The sequence below is a fragment of the Oncorhynchus nerka genome, linkage group LG8, assembly GCF_034236695.1.
Source record: "Oncorhynchus nerka isolate Pitt River linkage group LG8, Oner_Uvic_2.0, whole genome shotgun sequence".
Classification (NCBI taxonomy): domain Eukaryota; kingdom Metazoa; phylum Chordata; class Actinopteri; order Salmoniformes; family Salmonidae; genus Oncorhynchus; species Oncorhynchus nerka.
Genome location: NC_088403.1, coordinates 20447923 through 20473282, shown reverse-complemented (window position 1 = coordinate 20473282; position 25360 = coordinate 20447923). Strand labels below are relative to the sequence as shown.

At 47.3% G+C, this 25360-nt stretch overlaps 1 protein-coding gene across 1 annotated transcript in view; it reads right to left on the bottom strand.

Annotated features, from left to right (window-relative positions):
* The window catches only part of LOC135572881 (staphylococcal nuclease domain-containing protein 1-like), a 126590-nt gene that overhangs the window by 4572 nt on the left and 96658 nt on the right, over positions 1–25360 (bottom strand). The window lies entirely within an intron of this gene.

Below are 25360 nucleotides of genomic sequence, written 5' to 3'. Positions count from 1 at the left end.
GTAAGGGCTGGGAATGATGATATTAACACGATACTTAGGTGGTGATATGTTATGTAGGGGCGGCAGGTAGCCTAGTGGTTAGAGTGTAGGGGTGGCAGGTAGCCTAGTGGTTAGAGCGTTGGGCCAGTAACCGAAAGGTTGTTGGATCGAATCCCCGAGCTGACAAGTTAAAAATCTATCGTTCTGCCCCTGAACAAGGGACACAAGTTCCCCGGTAGGCCGTCATTGTAAATAAGAATTTGTTCCTAACTGACTTGCCTAGTTAAATAAAGGTTCAATAAAATTATCACAATTCTACATGGATTGCGATTCGATACTGTGATTTGTTGTTCCAAACATACTGCTCACCATATGTCTGAGGCAGAGGAACAAGATAGAGTCATGAGAAAACAAGTTTGACATGTAAATGTGCTGAAAACAAATTGGCTTCCTACTTAAAAAGAAGATGGAGAACAAGCTATGAAGGAAAATACTGGAGATGTGGTGTGCAGGTACAGCCAACTAGCACACAAATAATATTATCAAAACTATGATATATCCTCAAATATAACTGTAGTGATTTTTCTCCCCCTTCCTTAGTCTTTGTGTAAGTGTGGGAGATTAGGCTGGCTTGGATAGACAGGATTTGACTTGTGATGCTTCGGCTCAGATGAGAGTGAGTGAGAGAAAGTGAGAGAGAGAGGCAGAGTGAGAGAGACAGTGCGATACTGACAGAGAGAGACAGAAAGAGAGAGCGAGAGAGAAGCGGCAGACAGGCAGCGCTGGGCATATTGACCTCTTATTATGCCAGAGTGTCCATTTAGCCCCATTGACTGAGCCTGACGATGAGTCACAGGACACAGCATGACGAGACCGAGGGATGGGGGAGGGAGGTAGAGAGATGGAGGGAGGGGGTGGAGAAGAGTCTTAAAATGAGAGAGACAGAAAGGAAATGTCCGGTTACGGTCAAGAGAGACTGTGGGTATTGTCTGTCCGTGTGTGTGTGTGTATAGAGGCTGAACAGGTCCAAACCAGGAGGGTGCTCTGCACTGTGACTGAGCGGTTTAGCTCTACATGATTCTGGCCAGCCCTCCTCTCTCTCCTCCAACCCAAGCTAACCCAGCCTCAGCTCTGGCTCCTTCCTGCCAGCGTGATCGATGGGGAGGCTTTTGGAGTGTGTGTATCTGGTCAGTCAGGGGAAAAGTGGGTGAGGAGAAGGGGAGGAAGAGGGAGGATTCACAAGATGGAGGGTGGGTTGAAGAGGAGAAAATGGGTGATAGGGGAGAATTGGGAGAGGAGTGGGGAAGAGAAAGGGGTCAAAGGCGTTGAAGGGGGGAGAATAAGAGTGAGGGGAAGGGGTGGAGGAGGACAGGAAAAATAAGGGATGAGAAGAGGGGAAGGATAAGGAGGAGAGAAGGGGTGAGAGGGTGAAGAGTGGAAGAGAGTGAGTCAAAGGCTGAGGGAGGAGGGGGGGTGAGACAGTCTACTCTATACAGTACCATATTAACCACAGAGGGTTCCATCATGCATCATAACTGATCAGGAGAACAGATGAGACTCCCGGCCAAGGAAATGAACACAGACATAGGAGAACGGCAGATGTTGAAAACTGCAGAGCGTGGATTCTGCATCGGGTTTAATTGCTTAGCTAGCTGGTATACACTGGTTCATTTGATAGCAACCCAGAACACATGAGGGTTAGGAAGAAAAACATACTTCAGTACAGCTGGATCGTACAGCTTTGTGTGTGTGTGTGTGTGTGTGTGTGTGTGTGTGTGTGTGAGAGACTGTGTGTGTGTGAGAGAGAGACTGTGTGTGTGTTGTGTCGAAAACTGCAACCGCTGCATAAGCTATCAATCAAAGCTAACTAAGAGGGAGAATTTAGAAAAGGGGACAGCAGATGTTCACATATTCCCAAACAGAAGTGACCATACGGAGGTCCTAGTCCATAGCATTAACGTCTTACATCAGAGGTCTGCGGTGACATTTGAGTGGCTGGGAGGGTCCGGATACACCATGTTAAAAGTCTTTAAGTGCCCCGTGTCCTTCATGACTACTGATGTAGGTTAAAGTCCCTGGATGGAATTCCATCATCTTGTCATTTCCTTTCATCCACCACCGACCCACCTACCGTCTGCTTTGGAGACCTCTTAGAGTAACCCCATCTCAATAATGACCTCATATTTGGTCCTGGCCAATAGCAGGGGACTACAAGGAAGCATTACTTTGGTCCTGGCCAATAGCAGGGGACTATATGGAGGCATTACTATATGAATGAAAGGGATCTGCCAGACAGCTAGCCAAGCTCTTTGTCCTTTAACTAAGGGGTGCCTTCCTGACAGACCGTCTCCTGCTGTTCTCTTCAGTACAGTATGTGAGAGCAGGAAACCAGTGTGTGTGCCTAGCATCCTCCTAATATGGGCCCATATGCTGTTCCAGAAAAGCTCTTTCAGGACCTTTTCACAGCCACCAGACGGTCTCTACACTGGAGGAGAACAATCACTAGCCAATAAACCAGCAAACAAAAATAATATGGAACCAAATATCTCAACTAAATCAATAAATAGGATAGGGGGGGTAGGCGTTGTGTATTTCAGAATGATAGTAGGGGGAGAGGAGGAAGAACGAGAGACCGTAAGAGAGAGAGAGAGAGAGAGATAATAGTACTGTATGACCCTACAGAGCTCCATATGCCAGACAGATGCCCCTGGTCCCATCTATACCAGGTTGGTGTTGAACAAACTGCCACTACCTGGCAGACTGGGAAGTGGTGGGAATATGGTGTTGGTGAACAACCTGCCACTACCGGGTTGGAGCGAGCGGTCGCATCCGAGCGCTTCGGTCTGCAGGTAGTATAACTTTTCATTACATTTCATTATAGTACAACGGTTTGATTTGTCTAATCTTAGCAACTTTCTTCTTAGCTAGCTACATAGCCGTCTTTGTATCAAAGATAATTGCGTAATTATCGTATTTCGTCGTCCTAACGTAGTCTACACTGCTATCTGCCCAGCAGCTAGCCAGCTAGCAAACGTCCACCGTCTTCCGAATAGCAGCACTGTAAAAACTATTACACTCAACTGAACGACTTGATTAGTGTAGTGTTAGCTAGCTACATAGTTGTCTTTGCTGTCTTCGTATCCAAGATAATTGTGTAGTTTAGAGTGTGTAGTCTTAGAGTGATTATCTTAATTTACCGAGGTTAGCTAGCCAGCTACTTGTCGTCCTTAACGTAGGAGACACTGCTAGCTAGCCAACAGCTAGCCAACGTCTACCGAAAAGAACTTCCTCACTCAACAACCCGGTCGCATTCGCTCCACAGGTAGTATCACATTTTCATTTCATTTCATTACAGTACAACGGTTTGATTTGTTTGATCGTAGCTAGCTACATAGCTAGCTACATAGCCGTCTTTGTATCAAAGATAATTGTGTAGTCTAGAGCGATTTTCTAGGTTAGCTAGCCAGCTATTGTCGTTCTTTTAACGCAACGTAACGTATTCAACACTGCTAGCTAGCCAGCTAGCCCCCGAATAGCACCACTGTAGAAACTATCACACTCAACGGAACGACTTGATTAGTGTAGTGCCAACAACGCAGCCACTGCCAGCTAGCCTACAAAGTCAACAGCGCAGCCACTGCCAGCTAGCCTACTTCAGCAGTACTGTATCATTTTAATCATTTTAGTCAATAAGATTCTTGCTACGTAAGCTTAACTTTCTGAACATTCGAGACGTGTAGTCCACTTGTCATTCAATCTCCTTTGCATTAGCGTAGCCTCTTGTGTAGCCTGTCAACTATGTGTCTGTCTATCCCTGTTCTCTCCTCTCTGCACAGACCATACAAACGCTCCACCACCGCGTGGCCGCGCCACCTAATCTGGTGGTCCCAGCGCGCACGACCCACGTGGAGTTCCAGGTCTCCGGTAGCCTCTGGAACTGCCGATCTGCGGCAGTTCCTGGACAACACCCTGTCGTTCTCAAATAACATCAAGGCGGTGGCCCGTTCCTGTAGGTTCATGCTCTACAACATCCGCAGAGTACGACCCTGCCTCACACAGGAAGCGGCGCAGGTCCTAATCCAGGCACTTGTCATCTCCCGTCTGGATTACTGCAACTCGCTGTTGGCTGGGCTCCCTGCCTGTGCCATTAAACCCCTACAACTCATCCAGAACGCCGCAGCCCGTCTGGTGTTCAACCTTCCCAAGTTCTCTCCGTCACCCCGCTCCTCCGCTCTCCCACTGGCTTCCAGTTGAAGCTCGCATCCGCTACAAGACCATGGTGCTTGCCTACGGAGCTGTGAGGGACGGCACCTCACTACCTCCAGGCTCTGATCAGGCCCTACACCCAAACAAGGGCACTGCGTTCATCCACCTCTGGCCTGCTCGCCTCCCTACCACTGAGGAAGTACAGTTCCCGCTCAGCCCAGTCAAAACTGTTCGCTGCGCTGGCCCCCAATGGTGGAACAAACTCCCTCACGACGCCAGGACAGCGGAGTCAATCACCACCTTCCGGAGACACCTGAAACCCCACCTCTTTAAGGAATACCTAGGATAGGATAAAGTAATCCTTCTCCCCCCTTAAAAGACCTAGATGCACTATTGTAAAGTGGCTGTTCCACTGGATGTCATAAGGTGAAAGCACCAATTTGTAAGTCGCTCTGGATAAGAGCGTCTGCTAAATGACTTAAATGTAAATGTAAATGTAAACAAGGCAGAGTTCATCTCAGCCTATGCCTCCCTCCAGTCCCTCGACTTCTTGGCACTGACGGAAACATGGATCACCACAGATAACACTGCTACTCCTACTGCTCTCTCTTCGTCCGCCCACGTGTTCTCGCACACCCCGAGCTTCTGGTCAGCGGGGTGGTGGCACGGGATCCTCATCTCTCCCAAGTGGTCATTCTCTCTTTCTCCCCTTACCCATCTGTCTATCGCCTCCTTTGAATTCCATGCTGTCACAGTTACCAGCCCTTTCAAGCTTAACATCCTTATCATTTATCGCCCTCCAGGTTCCCTCGGAGAGTTCATCAATGAGCTTGATGCCTTGATAAGCTCCTTTCCTGAGGACGGCTCACCTCTCACAGTTCTGGGCGACTTTAACCTCCCCACGTCTACCTTTGACTCATTCCTCTCTGCCTCCTTCTTTCCACTCCTCTCCTCTTTTGACCTCACCCTCTCACCTTCCCCCTACTCACAAGGCAGGCAATACGCTCGACCTCATCTTTACTAGATGCTGTTCTTCCACTAACCTCACTGCAACTCCCCTCCAAGTCTCCGACCACTACCTTGTATCCTTTTCCCTCTCGCTCTCATCCAACACTTCCCACACTGCCCCTACTCGGATGGTATCGCGCCGTCCCAACCTTCGCTCTCTCTCCCCTGCTACTCTCTCCTCTTCCATCCTATCATCTCTTCCCTCTGCTCAAACCTTCTCCAACCTATCTCCTGATTCTGCCTCCTCAACCCTCCTCTCCTCCCTTTCTGCATCCTTTGACTCTCTATGTACCCTATCCTCCAGGCCGGCTCGGGCCTCCCCTCCCGCTCCGTGGCTCGACGACTCATTGCGAGCTCACAGAACAGGGCTCCGGGCAGCCGAGCGGAAATGAGGAAAACTCGCCTCCCTGCGGATCTGGCATCCTTTCACTCCCTCCTCTCTACATTTTCCTCTTCTGTCTCTGCTGCTAAAGCCACTTTCTACCACTCTAAATTCCAAGCATCTGCCTCTAACCCTAGGAAGCTCTTTGCCACCTTCTCCTCCCTCCTGAATCCTCCTCCCCCCCCCCTCCCCCTCTCTGCAGATGACTTCGTCAACCATTTTGAAAAGAAGGTCGACGACATCCGATCCTCGTTTGCTAAGTCAAACGACACCGCTGGTTCTGCTCACACTGCCCTACCCTGTGCTCTGACCTCTTTCTCCCCTCTCTCTCCAGATGAAATCTCGCGTCTTGTGACGGCCGGCCGCCCAACAACCTGCCCGCTTGACCCTATCCCCTCCTCTCTTCTCCAGACCATTTCCGGAGACCTTCTCCCTTACCTCACCTCGCTCATCAACTCATCCCTGACCGCTGGCTACGTCCCTTCCGTCTTCAAGAGAGCGAGAGTTGCACCCCTTCTGAAAAAACCTACACTCGATCCCTCCGATGTCAACAACTACAGACCAGTATCCCTTCTTTCTTTTCTCTCCAAAACTCTTGAACGTGCCGTCCTTGGCCAGCTCTCCCGCTATCTCTCTCAGAATGACCTTCTTGATCCAAATCAGTCAGGTTTCAAGACTAGTCATTCAACTGAGACTGCTCTTCTCTGTATCACGGAGGCGCTCCGCACTGCTAAAGCTAACTCTCTCTCCTCTGCTCTCATCCTTCTAGACCTATCGGCTGCCTTCGATACTGTGAACCATCAGATCCTCCTCTCCACCCTCTCCGAGTTGGGCATCTCCGGCGCGGCCCACGCTTGGATTGCGTCCTACCTGACAGGTCGCTCCTACCAGGTGGCGTGGCGAGAATCTGTCTCCTCACCACGCGCCCTCACCACTGGCGTCCCCCAGGGCTCTGTTCTAGGCCCTCTCCTATTCTCGCTATACACCAAGTCACTTGGCTCTGTCATAACCTCACATGGTCTCTCCTATCATTGCTATGCAGACGACACACAATTAATCTTCTCCTTTCCCCCTTCTGATGACCAGGTGGCGAATCACATCTCTGCATGTCTGGCAGACATATCAGTGTGGATGACGGATCACCACCTCAAGCTGAACCTCGGCAAGACGGAGCTGCTCTTCCTCCCGGGGAAGGACTGCCCGTTCCATGATCTCGCCATCACGGTTGACAACTCCATTGTGTCCTCCTCCCAGAGCGCTAAGAACCTTGGCGTGATCCTGGACAACACCCTGTCGTTCTCAACTAAGGCGGTGGCCCGTTCCTGTAGGTTCATGCTCTACAACATCCGCAGAGTACGACCCTGCCTCACACAGGATGCGGCGCAGGTCCTAATCCAGGCACTTGTCATCTCCCGTCTGGATTACTGCAACTCACTGTTGGCTGGGCTCCCTGCCTGTGCCATTAAACCCCTACAACTCATCCAGAACGCCCGTCTGGTGTTCAACCTTCCCAAGTTCTCTCACGTCACCCCGCTCCTTCGCTCTCTCCACTGGCTTCCAGTTGAAGCTCGCATCCGCTACAAGACCATGGTGCTTGCCTACGGAGCTGTGAGGGGAACGGCACCTCAGTACCTCCAGGCTCTGATCAGGCCCTACACCCAAACAAGGGCACTGCGTTCATCCACCTCTGGCCTGCTCGCCTCCCTACCACTGAGGAAGTACAGTTCCCGCTCAGCCCAGTCAAAACTGTTCGCTGCTCTGGCCCCCCAATGGTGGAACAAACTCCCTCACGACGCCAGGACAGCGGAGTCAATCACCACCTTCCGGAGACACCTGAAACCCCACCTCTTTCAGGAATACCTAGGATAGGGTAAAGTAATCCTTCTCACCCCCCCTTACTAGATTTAGATGCACTATTGTAAAGTGGCTGTTCCACTGGATGTCTTAAGGTGAACGCACCAATTTGTAAGTCGCTCTGGATAAGAGCGTCTGCTAAATGACTTAAATGTAATGTAAATGTACCTGGCAGACTGGGAGGTGGTGGGAATATGGTGTTGGTGAACAACCTGCCACTACCTGGCAGACTGGGAGGTGGTGGGAATATGATGTTGGTGAACAACCTGCCACTACCTGGCAGACTGGGAGGTGGTGGGAATATGATGTTGGTGAATAACCTGCCACTACCTGGCAGACTGGGAGGTGGTGGGAATATGATGTTGGTGAACAACCTGCCACTACCTGGCAGACTGGGAGGTGGTGGGAATATGGTGTTGGTGAACAACCTGCCACTACCTGGCAGACTGGGAGGTGGTGGGAATATGGTGTTGGTGAACAACCTGCCACTACCTGGCAGACTGGGAGGTGGTGGGAATATGATGTTGGTGAACAACCTGCCACTACCTGGCAGACTGGGAGGTGGTGGGAATATGGTGTTGGTGAACAACCTGCCACTACCTGGCAGACTGGGAGGTGGTGGGAATATGGTGTTGGTGAACAACCTGCCACTACCTGGCAGACTGGGAGGTGGTGGGAATATGGTGTTGGTGAACAACCTGCCACTACCTGGCAGACTGGGAGGTGGTATTATTTCTGGTTCAGGATGAACAGATCATGTGCATCCTGTTTTTGGTACAGAGAGTACATTCATTACCATAGTGTCTGACTCAATGCAGGTGATGCCTTAGAACCCCGTTATAGTCAATCTGAAATAATGTTCTTCATTTTGTACAACAAAGATAACGCTCGTTAGCAACACTAAGTATCAGTCGTATTATACACCCGATGCCTTCTCCGACTTGCAAAACATCCCTCTTTCCCTTTCCCCCAAAACACAAAAAGGGAGACATAAGATGTATTCCATCTTATGAATAGTCAGCAATGGATTAACAACTGGTATCCAATTTATCTTCTGAACAGTCTGCCTCTGTACTTGTGAATAACAACTACTCCTCACTTCGTAGTTCTTTCCAGGCTTGTCTGACTCTGCAGTCCTGGGTGTTAGTCTTAAAGCAGCAAAATGTAACTTTTTGGGCGACATGACCAAATTCGCATAGAAATGGAGTTATAGATCTGTCATTCTCATTGAAAGCAGGTCTAAGAAGAGGTCAATCTGTTCTATGTGCGCTACTTCTATGCTTTCCATTCTTAAGTTTAGTTTTTGAGTCTTTTACTTTCAGTTTTGTACACCAGCTTCAAACAGCTAAAAATACAATATTTTTGGTTATGGAAAATACATTTCAAGGGTTTAGATGGTACAATGATTCTCTACACTAGACTTGCTTGTTTTGTAACGGAAACTGAAATTAGGCAAACTATTAGAATTTGAGCAACCAGGAAATGGTGGAGCTATTTCTGCATAGTTCATCTTTAAGTGATATCCCTCACAGAGAGACTGGGAGGTGGACTGGCTGTCTGTCTTTCCAATAGTGCATGGTGAGAGGAGACTCTGTTCTCCCCTTGTCTCTCCAGACATCCTGGTAACATGGATTTGATTTGAAAAGCCCCTCTTTTAATCACAGCAGTCTTCGTCAGACTGCTCCCTGGAGGCTGTGTGTGGGAGTCTGTGTGTGTGCCATCTGTGCATGTGAGTACGGTATGTCTGCCTGTGTGTGTGTTTGTGTGACTGCATCTCTGCATGCGCGTGTGTGTGTGTCCCTCACTGAAGTCCCTGTGAAGCATGCTGGGACAGGCCCTGGTACATGCTGGTAGCTCCAGCAGTGTGGTCTGTCGGGGGCTTTCAGGCAGCGAGGGGGACAACGTGGCATGACAGCACCCCGCAAACGATGGTTCGACGAGTTAAGGAGGACCAACGACAGGGGAGCGCCCCATCACAGGACCTGGCTTCCGTGAGTGCAGGCACACAACGCACCACGTTATATAGGCTATACACACACACATATACACTGGTATAGGACTGTTACGGTGACCGTATTACCGTCACGAGTCATGATCGCAGTCAAATTCCACGTGACCGCTTAGTCACGGTCACTAGGCTTCTCCAAGCTCTGATGCTGCTGATAGTTATTAGTAACCTACAAAAATTGTTAACTGCCTGGTACTCAGCACTCTATTGTCCCTCTAATCACTATGACATCAATGCAAATGTTATAAAAAATTTAATTCAAACACTCCATGAGAGTCCATAAGCTCATGTTGCAACATTTCTTTAGGCTATACAATTGTGTGAGAAAATAGAGTGATGGCCTCTATTAAAAAGAGGAGGAACCCATCCGCGTTCTATAGGCTAGGCCTACTATATTTATATCTCAGCTTTCCTAATATTAAGCACATTGCTTCACTTTACTACAGGAGTATAGCCTACCTGGCTGGCATGTAAATGAACTACAGGATAGCCAGATCAGGGCCTAACATAAGGACAACTCAGAGTATGCTATTGTGTTCATCTGAAATAGTATACATTTTCTTCATATTGTGTTTCTTTAGACCTGTCTAAAACAAATAATATATTTATTTTTGATGGTGTAGGCTATATTACATGGATTTATTAGACTTTTAAAAATGTAGATGTTCTAAAGGTCTGCATCAGTGGCTTGGAGGCTGTGTGTGGAAGCCCGGAGATGTTAAACATGTTTATGTTAATTAACGGTAAATTACCGTGAGACCGGCAGTTATTAGCTTGACAATCACCAGCTGACAAAATGTCATGACCACAGCCCTACTCTTGGATAGAAACATTGTGAACAAGGTTTTTAAAAAGGTATGTGGGCCTACTTCATCTCCACAAACACACACACGGTAGAGACACACAGGCTGTGAACTTTGAGATTTGACCTACACAAGTGCATTTGATGGTAAAATACACAGACAGACCAATGTAATGATGTTTCTTGTAGGTCATTTTCCACCGAAAGAAAATGTTGACCATATAAACCAGCCTATATTATTATGATACAACAAAAGAAAGTATAAAAAAAGGGATCCTATAGACATAGCTAAAGATGAGTTGGCTAAAGATGAGTTGGCAGAAAACTAGGGCAGACCTAGATTAGAGTACCAGTAAAAGTTTGTTTCTATTTCTCTTTTATTGTCTCTCCCCATGAGATCACCCACTGTGAAGTGACAGAAGTTTAAATGACCTACACCCAGTCTCCAACCCCAACCCTCACTTCCCCCCTCTGTCTCTCCCTCCTCTCCTGACCCCAGGGTGCGGGGGAGGCAGGAGTGTGTGTGTGTGTGTGTGTGGTCGGATCAGGGGAAATAGAGCTTGGCTAGTGGCGCGTGTCACTGTCACCCTGGACATGTCACAAGGCCCCCAGAGCACTGCTGCTGGCGGTGTGTGTGTGTGGGTATGAGAGGTAGGGTCGATAGGAAAGTGTCCATTACGCGTTCAACACGAACTCTTACTGGTTAATGAGGTATCGAACAGTCAGGAGGAAGGGGCATGCTTTTGCACACTCCACAGTGTACTGGCGAGTGGGGGGGGTGTTGATGGGACATGACAGGGACCCATGGGGGGTTTAGGGTGAGGGGGTCGATGGCAAGCTGTCAACCAGTCAACCAGACAAAGTTGGTTGAAAGTACTGCAAAAGGCCATTGAGTACACCACGACAAAAGAGTTAGCCTGTATGTCTCAGAACTGTCTATCTTTACTGCCTATGATAGGTGAGTGATTGGTTGTGTCTCTCTGTGTGTCTGTAGGGCCTCGGAGCCCCCCAGAGTCCGTGCTGCTATTGAGTACTCAATTTATCTCTGCTGTTCACTGATAAGGGCAGACGACTGTATTAACAGACAAACCTACAATTCCCATGTGGCATCTCATCTCTACCCCACTGTTCAATTACACTGATAGAAGAAACTACATTTCCCATGAGGCATCACAGCAATGCCCCACCACACAATTACCCTGTAATAGAAGAAACTGCATTTCCCATGGGGCATCATGTCTGCCTTCAGCACAATAGAAAAAATGACACATCCCCAAAGCACCTCATTTGTTCCTCTCGGCACAGTTACACCAAAATTTAACTTCACTTGCACAAGGCATTTTCACCACAGAATAATTACACTGTAACCCACATATATATATATATATATATATATATATATATATATATATATATAAAACCTTTATTTAACTAGGTAAGTCAGTTAAGAACAAATTCTTATTTTCAATGATGGCCTTGGAACAGTGGGTTAATTGCGTTGTTCAGGGGCAGAACGACAGATTTGTACCTGGTCAGCTCGGGGATTTGATCTTACAACCTTTCGGTTGCTCGTCCAATGCTCTAACCACTAGGCTACCTGCCGCCCCATTTAACACCAACAAAGAAACTACACTACCCACAAAGCACATCATCCGTCCTCTCATAATAAAATGTACACTGCAACTCCCCAAAACACTACATTTCCCATGAGGCAGCACATCCATCCCTTCACAGTAGTGCAATTGACCTACACTGCCAAAATAAAAATCATCTGTTGGGAAATAAACTACAGATCCCATGGGGCCTCTCATCTGCAGAACAGCACAGCAATTAAAAGCAAGTGTTGGTCTGATCCCCAGCTCTCATATCCCTCTTCAGCTTGGGCTTCAAGCAGCAGCGTACATCCTTCTAAACTCTCCGGCTCCATCCACATCACAGCTGCCTTCTGCTCTCTCCCTCCCTCCCAAAACACCCCACACTGACATGCCTGCATCAGCACCAACACAAACACTGGAGCTAGCGAAGCTAACACTGGAGCTAACACACAAACACACACTGGAGCAAACACTAAAGTCAAAACAACAATCCTAGCTCAAAGCGCTAGGTGAGTGTTGTGTATTAGCTTATGTCCAGGGCATAAAACCAGGGCATAAAATTAACATCCGCCAAATGCGGGTAGATTTAGATAATGGTTGGTAACGTAAGTGGGTGGTCAATTTGCAGGGCTCTACATTCGTATTTACGAATATAAATATAGTGAAAAAGTCAAGTGTGAGCACGTGCGAGGAAAATGCTGCAGTAGCTGTTTTCAAAGTATTTCTGCAGTTTTATTTCATAGCTGCTAATCGCACAAATAAATATGAATCTATATCCCACCTCATGAAGCAACACTGCCTGGCAGGAGAGATTTGTGCACTGTGCTGATTCATTTCTGGAGGCGCTGCGCACAGGCATAAAAGTTGGTCAAATTTACTCGAAAGTCAACGAAGCGAGACTTTGTCCTCGTGTTTCTTGGCTATTTACATTGTTTAGTTCACAAGGTCGGGTGTTTCTAAATGGAAGTTTGAGTCTGCTGCTTCAACTGATGCAAAGAGATGTTGTCTACTCCTTGTCAGAACCCAAATCTCTCAGACCCGTGACAGGACTCCAGTGGCATGGTTACCACGGTAACCTCCCAGCCTGAACATTTGGTCTCATCTGATGTGTTCTCGAGTCACAAAAAATGAAATTGAGCTATATCTCACATTATTTCTTACTAATAAATGTTTGGTTTTTTAGAAACATTAAGCATGGCGATCATCATTTGTTTTAGGTAATTATGGCGCAAAAATATTTTGGCTGACCAATTTTTCTATCTACCTGCCACAGTGGCTGGTGGACCAAAAATACAATTTTAGGCAGTTAACCCACTGTTCCTGGGCCGTCATTGTAAATAAGAAGTTGTTCTTAACTGACTTGCCTAGTTAAATAAAGGTTAAACAGAAAAAGATAGGAGAGTTAGCGTTTGATGCTAACTGTAACGCGGGTTGTTTCATCTGAGGCCCCAAAACTTTCAGAACAAATGTTCTATTGAAAAGGACTAGGGATAATATACGAGGTTCATGCTACGTTGGTGATTGATAATTAGCAAGAGGCTTCTGTGTTTTGTAATTGATTGTTAATTAGCAAAAGGGGAGATGATTAGCTTGTAGAGCTAATGAACTTTTTCGCTCGATGACAGCGTTCGCTTAGCGCAGCCTGATTGTGCGAGACGGGTTGGGAGTCAGTCAGTCATCTGATGTTGTCGCCTTTGGTTGGCCTACTTTTACTGTGGTGATCGAGCACCAAGATGGTGTCTGTACGACCGTCCTGGAACTTAATGCTTTTTAATAGACTTCAACTTCAAGTCATGGAATGAATCGCTTTTATGTCAGATAGGTCTGTGTGTGTGTGTGGTGACAGTATGCTGTGAAAGTGGCTGACAAGAGAATATTCTCTCGATGAAAGATGGTGAATGTACAGTTGAAGTCAGAAGTTTATATACACCTTAGCCAAATACATTTAAATGCAGTTTTTCCACAATTCCTGACATTTAATCCTGGTCTTAGGTCAGTTAGGATCACCACTTTATTTGAAGAACGTGAAATGTCAGAATAACAGTAGAGAGAATGATTTATTTCAGCTTTTATTTCTTTCATCACATTTCCAGTGGGTCAGAAGTTTACATACACTCAATTTGTATTTAGTAGCATTGTCATTAAATTGTTTAACTTGGGTCAAATGTTTTGGGTAGCCTTCCACAATCTTCCCACGATAAGTTGGGTGAATTTTGGCCCATTCCTCCTGACAGAGGAATCCATGCTCGCACACGCTTTTTCAGTTCTGCCCACAAATTGTCTATGAGATTGAGGTCAGGGCTTTGTGATGGCCACTCCAATACCTTGACTTTGTTGTCCTTAAGCCATTTTGCCACAACTTTGGAAGTATGCTTGGGATCATTGTCCATTTGGAAGACCCATTTGCAACCAAGCTTTAACTTCCTGACTGATGTCATGAGATTTTTCTTTACATAGTTGAATGTGCTGACAACAAAATCACACACAAATCTTCAATGGAAATCAAATTTATCAACCCATGGAGGTCTGGATTTGGAATCACACTCAAAATTAAAGTGGAAAACCACACTACAGGCTGATCCAACTTTGATGTAATGTCCTTAAAACAAGACAAAATGAGGCTCAGTAGTGTGTGTGGCCTCCACGTGCCTGTATGACCTCCTTACAACGCCTGGGCATGCTCCTGATGAGGTGGCGGATGGTCTCTTGAGGGATCTCCTCCCAGACCTGGACTAAAGCATCCGCCAACTCCTGGACAGTCTGTGGTGCAACGTGGCGTTGGTGGATGGAGCGAGACATGATGTCCCAGATGTGCTCAATTGGATTCCGGTCTGGGGAACGGGCGGGCCAGTCCATAGCATCAATGCCTTCCTCTTGCAGGAACTGCTGACACACTCCAGCCACATGAGGTCTAGCATTGTCTTGCATTAGGAGGAACCCAGGGCCAACCGCACCAGCATATGGTCTCACAAGGGGTCTGAGGATCTGATCTCGGTACCTAATGGCAGTCAGGCTACATCTGGCGAGCACATGGAGGGCTGTGCGTCCCCCCAAAGAAATGCCACCCCACACCATGACTGACCCACCGCCAAACCGGTCATGCTGGAGGATGTTGCAGGCAGCAGAACGTTCTCCACGGCGTCTCCAGACTCTGTCACATGCTCAGTGTGAACCTGCTTTCATCTGTGAAGAGCACAGGGCGCCAGTGGCGAATTTGCCAGTCTTGGTGTTCTCTGGCAAATGCCAAATGTCCTGCACGGTGTTGGGCTGTAAGCACAACCCCCACCTGTGGACGTCGGGCCCTCATACCACCCTCATGGAGTCTGTTTCTGACCGTTTGAGCAGACACATGCACATTTGTGGCCTGCTGGAGGTCATTTTGCAGAGCTCTGGCAGTGCTCCTCCTTGCACAAAGGCGGAGGTAGCGGTCCTGCTGCTGGGTTGTTGCCCTCCTACGGCCTCCTCCACGTCTCCCGATGTACTGGCCTGTCTCCTGGTAGCGCCTCTATGCTCTGGACACTACGCTGACAGACACAGCAAACCTTCTTGCCACAGCTCGCATTGATGTGCCATCCTGGATGAGCTGCACTACCTGCACTACCTGAGCCACTCACTACCTGAGCTGCACTACCTGAGCACCGTCAGCATTCAAAAGTGACCAAAACATCAGCCAGGAAGCATAGGAACTGATAAGTGGTCTGTGGTCACCACCTGCAGAACCACTCCTTTATTGGGGGTGTCTTGCTAATTGCCTATAATTTCCACCTGTGGTCTATTCCATTTGCACAACAGCATGTGAAATTTTATTGTCAATCATTGTTGCTTCCTAAGTGGACAGTTTGATTTCACAGAAGTGCGATTGACTTGGAGTTACATTGTGTTGTTTAAGTGTTCCCTTTATTTTTTGAGCAGTGTATATATATGAAGTGGGTAAATCAGTATGTAAACATTAAAGTGTTTAATGGCTATAGTGTTCAATGACTATATACAGTGTTCAATGACTATATACAGCATAGCGTAAAGCAGTCTCTAAGGTAAAGGGTAGAGTACCGGCTGTTAGCTGGCTAGTGACAGTGTCTAAGATTCATGCCAGGGTACTGGACGGAGGCCGGCTAGTGGTGACTATTTAACAGTCTGATGGCCTGGAGATAGAAGCTGTTTTTCAGTCTCTCGGCCCCAGCTTTGATGCACCTGTACTGTTTCCTCCTCCTAGAGTTTAGCAGGTGAACAGACCGTGGCTTGGGTGGCCTTGATGATCTCCTTGATAATCTCCTTGGCCTTCCTGTGACACTGGGTGCTGGAGATGTCCTGGAAGGCAGGCAGTGTGCCCTGATGATGCGTTGGGCTGACCGCAGCACCCTCTAGAGAACCCCGTGGTTGCAGACAATGAACTAGCTATGGTGATACAGCACGAAAGGATGCTCTCAAGGGTGCATCTGTAGAAGTTTGTGAGGGTCTTAGGGGCCAAGACGGATTTCATCAGCCTCCTGAGGTTATAAAGGCGCTGTTGCGCCTTCTTCACCACACTGAATGTGTGAAGGGACTACAGGTGCTCTCTCTACTCTCTTCTGTAGTCCACGATCAACTCCTTAGTTTTGTTGACGTTGAGGGTCGGGGTTATTTCCTGGCACCACTCTGCCAGGGCTCTCACCTCCTCCCTCTAGGCTGATGATTGAGTTGGAGACGTGCGTGGCCACGCAGTCATGGGTGATCAGGGAGTACAGGAGGGGGCTGAGCATGAACCCCTGTGGGGCCCCTGGGTTGAGGATCAATGTGAGAGGTGTTGTTGCCTAACTTCACCACTTGGGGTCAGCCCATAAGGAAGTCCAGGACCCAGTTCAACATGGAGGAGTTCAGAACCAGGGCCATGAGCTTAGTCATGAGTATTCAATGAACAGAATTTTATATTCTTACATTGGGGTAATATGTGAATTGTAGTGGGTCTGAACCTTAACTAGCCTCTCAAAGCACTTCATGATGACAGAGGTGAGTGCTATGGGGCGATAGTCATTTAGTTGAGTTACCTTCACTTTCTTGGGTACAGGAACAATGGTGGACATCTTGAAGCAAGTGGGTACAATGAACTGAATATGTCCATAAACACTCCAGCCAGCTGGTGTTCCTATGTACACAGCTTGGCAGCTCGAGCCGCAAGTATCTAAAATACGTGATTGTCTAAGGTCCCCGCCACATACAGTACGTCTCTTGTCTGAGCCGTTGAATTGATTCCCCCGTAACACACACTTTCCCCACCTCAACACATACACCCCCCATGGAATAATGTTATCAAAGGGAGGCATGAAGCAGAATGTGGGAGGGGGGCTGAGAGAGAGGAGAGGCCAGGGTTGGGCTAAGGCAGAGCGGAAATAATCAGCATTAACAGCGTTTTAAATCACATCTCATTTAGAATGAAAGGCCTGATCCACCGCCGTTTACTTTCATTCCTGTGGATTATAATTCATCATGGCAGTGCTCTCAAAGACATGCAAATTCTGGATGCTAGCACCTTGCCTTCCCATATTGCTGTGCGCAACCTCTCTTTGGGCTAGGTGAGATAGACAGGATGAAGAGCAAGACAGGAATGGAAGGAAAAACATGACGAGGAGAAGAGAGAGGGATGGAAGAAGAGACAGGACTAGGAGAAGAGGGAGATGGATGAGAAGGAAAATGGAGAAGGGGAGGTCGAGCGAGAGACGGGAAGATGGAGAGGCAGAGAGAAGGTGAGCATGGGAGAGATGGATGGAGAGAGAGGGAGGGAGATGGAAAATGGAAAGAGGGAGTGAGAGAGACATTAAAAGGGATGGGAGGAACGAGTGAGCGCTCAGTGTGCGGGTGGGGGTGTGCCAGGGGTGGCAGAGTGCCACTCTAGCCCGACAGAGTAGGGGGGGTTAGAGCCAGGGCTCTCCCTAAAGATGGCCTCCCATGCCAGCATGCCTAAGGGGAGAAGGCTTGAGAGAGAGCGGAGACAGGAGGGGAGAGAGGAGGGGAAGGCATATTCTCCATCACCCTGCCACACACACCACATGGTTTAAGGCTCTGAGGCAATGACCGGCGGAGGAGGTGTGTGTATGTATGTGTGTCTGAGTGTGTGTGTGTGATAGCCTGACACACACACACACTAAGGGGGAGTACCAGCCGTCGGCCCTGCCAAAGCTGTTGGAGTTAGTGAGTTCTACAGGGAGTTCCTGACTCATTTCAGGATATGAAAGGAGAGAGTTCAGCAGTTCATACAGACTGCCTCCTGTCTGCATTCACCTGCTCTTCAGCCTGACACACTCTCACACTCTCCATCCGACAGTAGAGTAGCTTGGGAGGGTGATGTACCATCTCCACCCGATGACATCTCCTAACCTTAACAGGATAATGGAGGACGGAAGACAGGGTGGTGCGGCAGGTGCCGCTTCTCATTCGAATGCAGTTATTTTATCTAAACCATCAGGTGTAATCCGACCCCAGCCAAGTAACTCATGCAAAGAGTTAAAGCTCAATTATGTGTTTTATTTCCAGTACTTTGCCATGATTGTCAGTTATGTAGCTGCTCTACTTATAATCTCAGTGCGTCCTTGCTGGGATGACACAAATCTACTGCCAGAGAATATCAACACCAAACACACTGGTTCACGTTCCACGGGAGTGGACAGTACACAGCGTACCATAATGTTCTGAATAATGACCAAGTCTATCTCGCTCCTTCTTCTACTGAACCGCTTAGGCGTAACAAACACAAGTCCAACATTTATCGGAAACTGTTAAACTACCTGTTCACTACCCTCCTGTGGGGATGTGCAACTCAACCCTGGGCCAAACATCACCGAGCCAGCGATACTCACCGGAGTGGAAAGCAGTGGATGGCCTCGTCCACTGATCGTCGCCGCTGGGGAAGTGGGAGAGTGCCATGGTCCCATGGTTTCTCTCGACTCACCCGGCTCCAGGATAGCTTTTGACTCTTCAAACATACCCAAGTCGTTATATGCGATACTTGACTCTGCTTCTGGTACGCAAGCTGTTTTAATTAGTTCCCCGCATCCAGTGCAGGCGGGAGGGATTGTTAATTACGCTACCGAACTGCCCCTAATCTAAACTAAACAAAACAGCCTAAACCCAGCCGTCAGAAAACACAGAACATTTAACTTTTTTCAATGTGTCAATCCCTCTCGAGTCATCTGGGACCCACGATCTAAGCCCAAGGGACTACTAGGGGGGCACTTGAACATTCCTAGTGTCATTCCAAAAAGTGATCAAATTCAACATCTACTCACAGACTCCAACCTTGACTTCTGCCTCTCAGAGACATGGCTCTATACAAACTCTCCTGGCTACAATGTTGTCAGGAGACAGGATTGAAGGAAGAGGAGGGGGTCTGATGATTTACATTAAAGAACATATCCGATGTAAACAAATTGAGTGGTCATGTGATAATGAACTAGAATGTATTGGCCTGAACGTTACACTGTCTCCCCAAATGTCCAATTCCCTTATTGGAATGTATAGGCCACCTTCCACCCCAAGTGTGTTTTACCCTCATTGGAATGTATAGGCCACCTTCCACCCCAAGTGTGTTTTTTGATCAGTTTAATAACATGCTTAGGGAATGTGACTTTGGGAAAGAGGTCATCTTAATGTGATGACAAGTCTTGTAGGAAAACCCTCAAATGGATCACTTATACCTTTGACCTTACACTGCTAGTTAAAGGGCCAACCAGGGTGACTTGTTGCTCTAAAACACAGATTGATTTGGTGTTCAGTAATAAACCAGAGAGAGTGACTAAATCATTCAATATGGTTACTGGGCTATCTGATCATAATCTGACACTTATAGCCAGAAAGCTGTCTATGAGCAGGTTTAACCTCTCTACCGTTAGAAAGCCGGACCAACTAAGAATACCTAAGAGTGAATTAAACTATTTTGAAAACGCAATTAAGGGAATTAACTGGAATGATCTCTTGCCCTATACAGACGTGGAAGCTGATAGTCAGGTTTTTCTATCCACAATCCAGATGACAATAAATGGTTTCCTAAAGAAAATCAAATCCAAACCTGGCCAAAAGAGCACTCTTCCTTGGCTAAATGGAGAAATATGGAAACTGAAAGAACGAGATTATGCTCTAAAAATAGCCCTAAGATCCAAATTAGAGCATGACAGACGTAGGTTTACCATGTTGGGAAATAAGGTGATGAAAGAAATCAGACAGGCCAAGGCAAACTTTTCTATTAACATAATTGGTGAAGCAAAGGGAAATTCTAAACTGATCTAGGAGAATCTAAAAAAGTTAACAGGGAAAGACCATAGTAACAATGCAAAAAGACTAGAAATCATGGTGAATAACAATCTAACACAGGATGCAGCCAAAATAGCAATAGCCTTCAATTCCTACTTTATTGACTCTGTCAGGGTCCTGACACAGAACCCCTCCCCTGGTTTCTTGGGCTCAGTGCTAGTGAATGACGCTCAACCTGTCTTCATCATAAGGGAGGTCAAAGGTGAACAAGGTGATTAGCTCACTAAAGAACTCTAAAGGCAAAGATGTGTTTGGGCTGGACTCTACCTTTCTTAACTACAAAGAGTCACTCATTGGCCCCATTACTAAGGTCACCAACACATCTATTGGTCTCGGGGTGTTTCCAAGGGTATGGAAGTCGGCCATAATAAGGCCATCTTTAAATCGGGTGACCCTGCTGATGTGAGTAACTACAGGCCCATTAGTATACTACCTGTGGTGTTGAAGGTTGTTGAAAAGTGTGTAGCAGAATAACTGATTGCCCACCTCAACAACAGCCCCTTCACATTACACTCCATGCAGTTTGGCTTCAGAGCGAAACACTCCACAGAAACGACCAAATTCTTTCTTCTGGAAAATGTGAAGTCCAAAATGGACAAAGGCGGCATTGTTGGGACTGTGTTTCTGGGCCTAAGGAAGGCTTTTGATACTGTTAACCATGAGGTTCTCATCACAAAATTGTCCAAGTTCAACTTTTCCCCTGATGCCTTGAGATGGAAGAAATCATACCTCGAAGGCAGAACTCTGTTTCAGATTGAGCAATAAGCTGTCGCCCACTCTTAGCTATGATGTGGGTGTGCCCCAAGGGTCAATACTGGGGCCCCTCCTGCCTTCTGTCTGTACTGGGTCTGAAGTTCAAATGTATGCAGATGATACAGTGATATATGTGCATGCAAAGAGCAAACAACAAGCTGCACAAGAACTCACTACTGTAATGGTCCAGGTTACAAAGTGGCTCAGTGACTCATGTTTGCATCTCAATGTGAAAAAAACTGTCTGCATGTTCTTCACAAAGAGGGCAACAGATGCTACTGAGCCAGATGTCTATGTATCAGGGGAGAAGCTCCAGGTGGATTCTGATTTTAAGTACCTTGGCATCATACTTGATTTCAACCTCTCTTTTAAAAAGCAGGTGAAAAAGGTAATTCAAATAACCAAATTCAACATAGCTAATTTCCGTTTTATACGAAATTGTTTGACTACAGAGGTAGCAAAACCGTACTTCAAATCTATGATACTCCCCCACATAACATACTGCTTGACTAGTTGGGGCCAAGCTTGCTGTACAACTTTAAAACCCATTCAGTCTGTCTGCAAACAGGCTCTCAAAGGGCTTGATAGGAAGCCCAATAGCCATAATCACTGTTACATCCTCAGAAAGCATGAGCTCCTGAGTTGGGAAAATCTTGTGCAATTTTCCGATGCATGTCTTGTATTCAAGATCCTAAATGAACAGGCTCCCCTCCACTCAGTATTTTTGTGAAACAGAAAACCCAAACATATGGCAGCAGATCCACAAGGTCTGCCATGAGAGGTGACTGTATAGTTCCCTTAAGGAAAAGCATCTTTAGTAAATCTGCTTTCTCTGTGAGAGCTTCCCATGTCTGGAATACACTGCCATCAGACACACATAACTGCACCACCTATCACACTTTCACAAAATGCATGAAGACATGGCTAAAAGTCAATGAGATATGTGAACATAATACCTAGCTGTGTATTGCTGCTTTCCATGTTGTCTGTTGTATGTAGCTTGTGAGGTGTGGAAACACTTTGTTGCTTTTATGAAATTTGTCTTGCTGCTTTTTGTCCTATGTTGCTCTGTCTGCATGCTGTGTCTCGCTTGTCCTATGTTTCTCTGTCTGCATGCTGTGTCTTGCTTGTCCTATGTTGCTCTGTCTGTGTCTTGCTTGTCCTATGTTTCTCTGTCTGCATGCCGTGTCTTGCTTGTCCTATGTTTCTCTGTCTGCATGCTGTGTCTTGCTTGTCCTATGTTTCTCTGTCTGCATGCTGTGTCTTGCTTGTCCTATGTTGCTCTGTCTGTGTCTTGCTTGTCCTATGTTCCTCTGTCTGCATGCTGTGTCTTGCTTGTCCTATGTTCCTCTGTCTGCATGCTGTGTCTTGCTTGTCCTATGTTGCTCTGTCTGTGTGCTGCTTGTCCTATGTTGCTCTGTCTGTGTGCTGCTTGTCCTATGTTTCTCTGTCTGCATGCTGTGTCTTGCTTGTCCTATGTTGCTCTGTCTGTGTGCTGCTTGTCCTATGTTTCTCTGTCTGTATGCTGTGTCTTGCTTGTCCTATGTTTCTCTGTCTGCGTGCTGTGTCTTGCTTGTCCTATGTTTCTCTGTCTGTATGCTGTGTCTTGCTTGTCCTATGTTACTCTGTCTGTATGCTGTGTCTTGCTTGTCCTATGTTCCTCTGTCTGCATGCTGTGTCTTGCTTGTCCTATGTTGCTCTGTCTGTGTGCTGCTTGTCCTATGTTGCTCTGTCTGTGTGCTGCTTGTCCTATGTTTCTCTGTCTGCATGCTGTGTCTTGCTTGTCCTATGTTGCTCTGTCTGTGTGCTGCTTGTCCTATGTTGCTCTGTCTGTGTGCTGCTTGTCCTATGTTTCTCTGTCTGTATGCTGTGTCTTGCTTGTCCTATGTTTCTGTCTGCATGCTGTGTCTTGCTTGTCCTATGTTGCTCTGTCTGTGTGCTGCTTGTCCTATGTTGCTCTGTCTGTGTGCTGTGTCTTGCTTGTCCTATGTTGCTCTACGTGTGCTCACTGCTCAATGATTGTCTATATTGTAATTGTTTTGCTGCCAAGGGACTGCGGTTGAAAATGAGCCGGTTGGCTAAAACCAGCACTTTTACTGAAACGTTGATTAATGTGCACTGTCCCTGTAAAAATAAAATAAACTCAAACTCAAGACAGTAGAGTAGCTTGGGAGGTTGATGCACTATCTCCACCCGACAGTAGAGTAGCTTGGGAGGGTGATGTACTATCTCCACCCGACAGTAGAGTAGCTTGGGAGAGTGATGCACTATCTCCACCCGACAGTAGAGTAGCTTGGGAGGGTGATGCACTATCTCCACCCGACAGTAGAGTAGCTTGGGAGGGTGATGCACTATCTCCACCCGACAGTAGAGTAGCTTGGGAGGGTGATCCTCTATCTCCACCCGACAGTAGAGTAGCTTGGGAGGGTGATGCACTATCTCCACCCGACAGTAGAGTAGCTTGGGAGGGTGATGCTCTATCTCCACCCGACAGTAGAGTAGCTTGGGAGGGTGATGCACTATCTCCACCCGACAGTGGAGTAGCTTGGGAGGGTGATCCTCTATCTCCACCCGACAGTAGAGTAGCTTGGGAGGGTGATGCACTATCTCCACCCGACAGTGGAGTAGCTCCACTATCTCCACCCGACAGTAGAGTAGCTTGGGAGGGTGATGCACTATCTCCACCCGACAGTGGAGTAGCTTGGGAGGGTAATGCACTATCTCCACCCGACAGTAGAGTAGCTTGGGAGGGTGATGCACTATCTCCACCCGACAGTGGAGTAGCTTGGGAGGGTGATCCTCTATCTCCACCCGACAGTAGAGTAGCTTGGGAGGGTGATGCACTATCTCCACCCGACAGTAGAGTAGCTTGGGAGGGTGATGCACTATCTCCACCCGACAGTGGTAGCTTGGGAGGGTGATGCACTATCTCCACCCGACAGTATAGCTTGGGAGGGTGATCCTCATCTCCACCCGACAGTAGAGTAGCTTGGGAGGGTGATCCTCTATCTCCACCCGACAGTGGAGTAGCTTGGGAGGGTGATCCTCTATCTCCACCCGACAGTAGAGTAGCTTGGGAGGGTGATCCACTATCTCCACCCGACAGTAGAGTAGCTTGGGAGGGTGATCCTCTATCTCCACCCGACAGTGGAGTAGCTTGGGAGGGTGATCCTCTATCTCCACCCGACAGTAGAGTAGCTTGGGAGGGTGATGCACTATCTCCACCCGACAGTAGAGTAGCTTGGGAGGGTGATGCACTATCTCCACCCGACAGTGGAGTAGCTTGGGAGGGTGATCCTCTATCTCCACCCGACAGTAGAGTAGCTTGGGAGGGTGATCCTCTATCTCCACCCGACAGTAGAGTAGCTTGGGAGGGTGATCCTCTATCTCCACCCGACAGTAGAGTAGCTTGGGAGGGTGATCCTCTATCTCCACCCGACAGTAGAGTAGCTTGGGAGGGTGATCCTCTATCTCCACCCGACAGTAGAGTAGCTTGGGAGGGTGATGCACTATCTCCACCCGACAGTAGAGTAGCTTGGGAGGGTGATCCTCTATCTCCACCCGACAGTGGAGTAGCGTGGGAGGGTGATCCTCTATCTCCACCCGACAGTAGAGTAGCTTGGGAGGGTGATCCTCTATCTCCACCCGACAGTAGAGTAGCTTGGGAGGGTGATGTACTATCTGCATACACTGTTGAGCTCTACTACAGTACCACCAGTGAGAGGTACAGGAGTGTGTGATCCAGTCTGAATGAATATTATCTCAGTAAGATACAGTGTGTGTGTGTACACATGATGTGTGACAGGAGTGTGTGATCCAGTCTGAATGAATATTATCTCAGTTAGATACTGTGTGTGTGTGTGTGTGTGTGTGTGTGTGTACACATGATGTGTGACAGGAATGTGTGTGATCCAGTCTGAATGAATATGAGCTCAGTAATATACTGTGTGTGTGTGTACACATGATGTGTGACAGGAGTGTGTGATCCAGTCTGAATGAATATTATCTCAGTTAGATACTGTGTGTGTGTGTACATATGATGTGTGACAGGAGTGTGTGATCCAGTCTGGATGAATACCAGCTATGTCCTCGTGGAATATCAATGCCCAGCAATATGTGTTTGTATGTAATAAGCCATAAGCCGATGCTGTGTCATTAATCATTGACAATATGCAGGCCAGTAGCTTTCATTTGATCACACATTAGCCAATGCAATACACCTGAGATGTATTCCAGATCCCTGACTGCACTAAAGCAAACAGATGGCTGTTTTGATGCTGTAGTAACCTGATATGCAATAACATACTAACCTCTGATTTGAAATGTAATACCTGTGAATATACATATATGTCTATGTCATCACTATGTATTGATGTAATATCCATAAAATGGTAATCCTATTTCTATATTAATATCAACCATGATTTCTATGTATTACTGTGTAGGCCGAATACTAATCAACAACTAGCCTATGCAATAACGTGTGTGGGCTC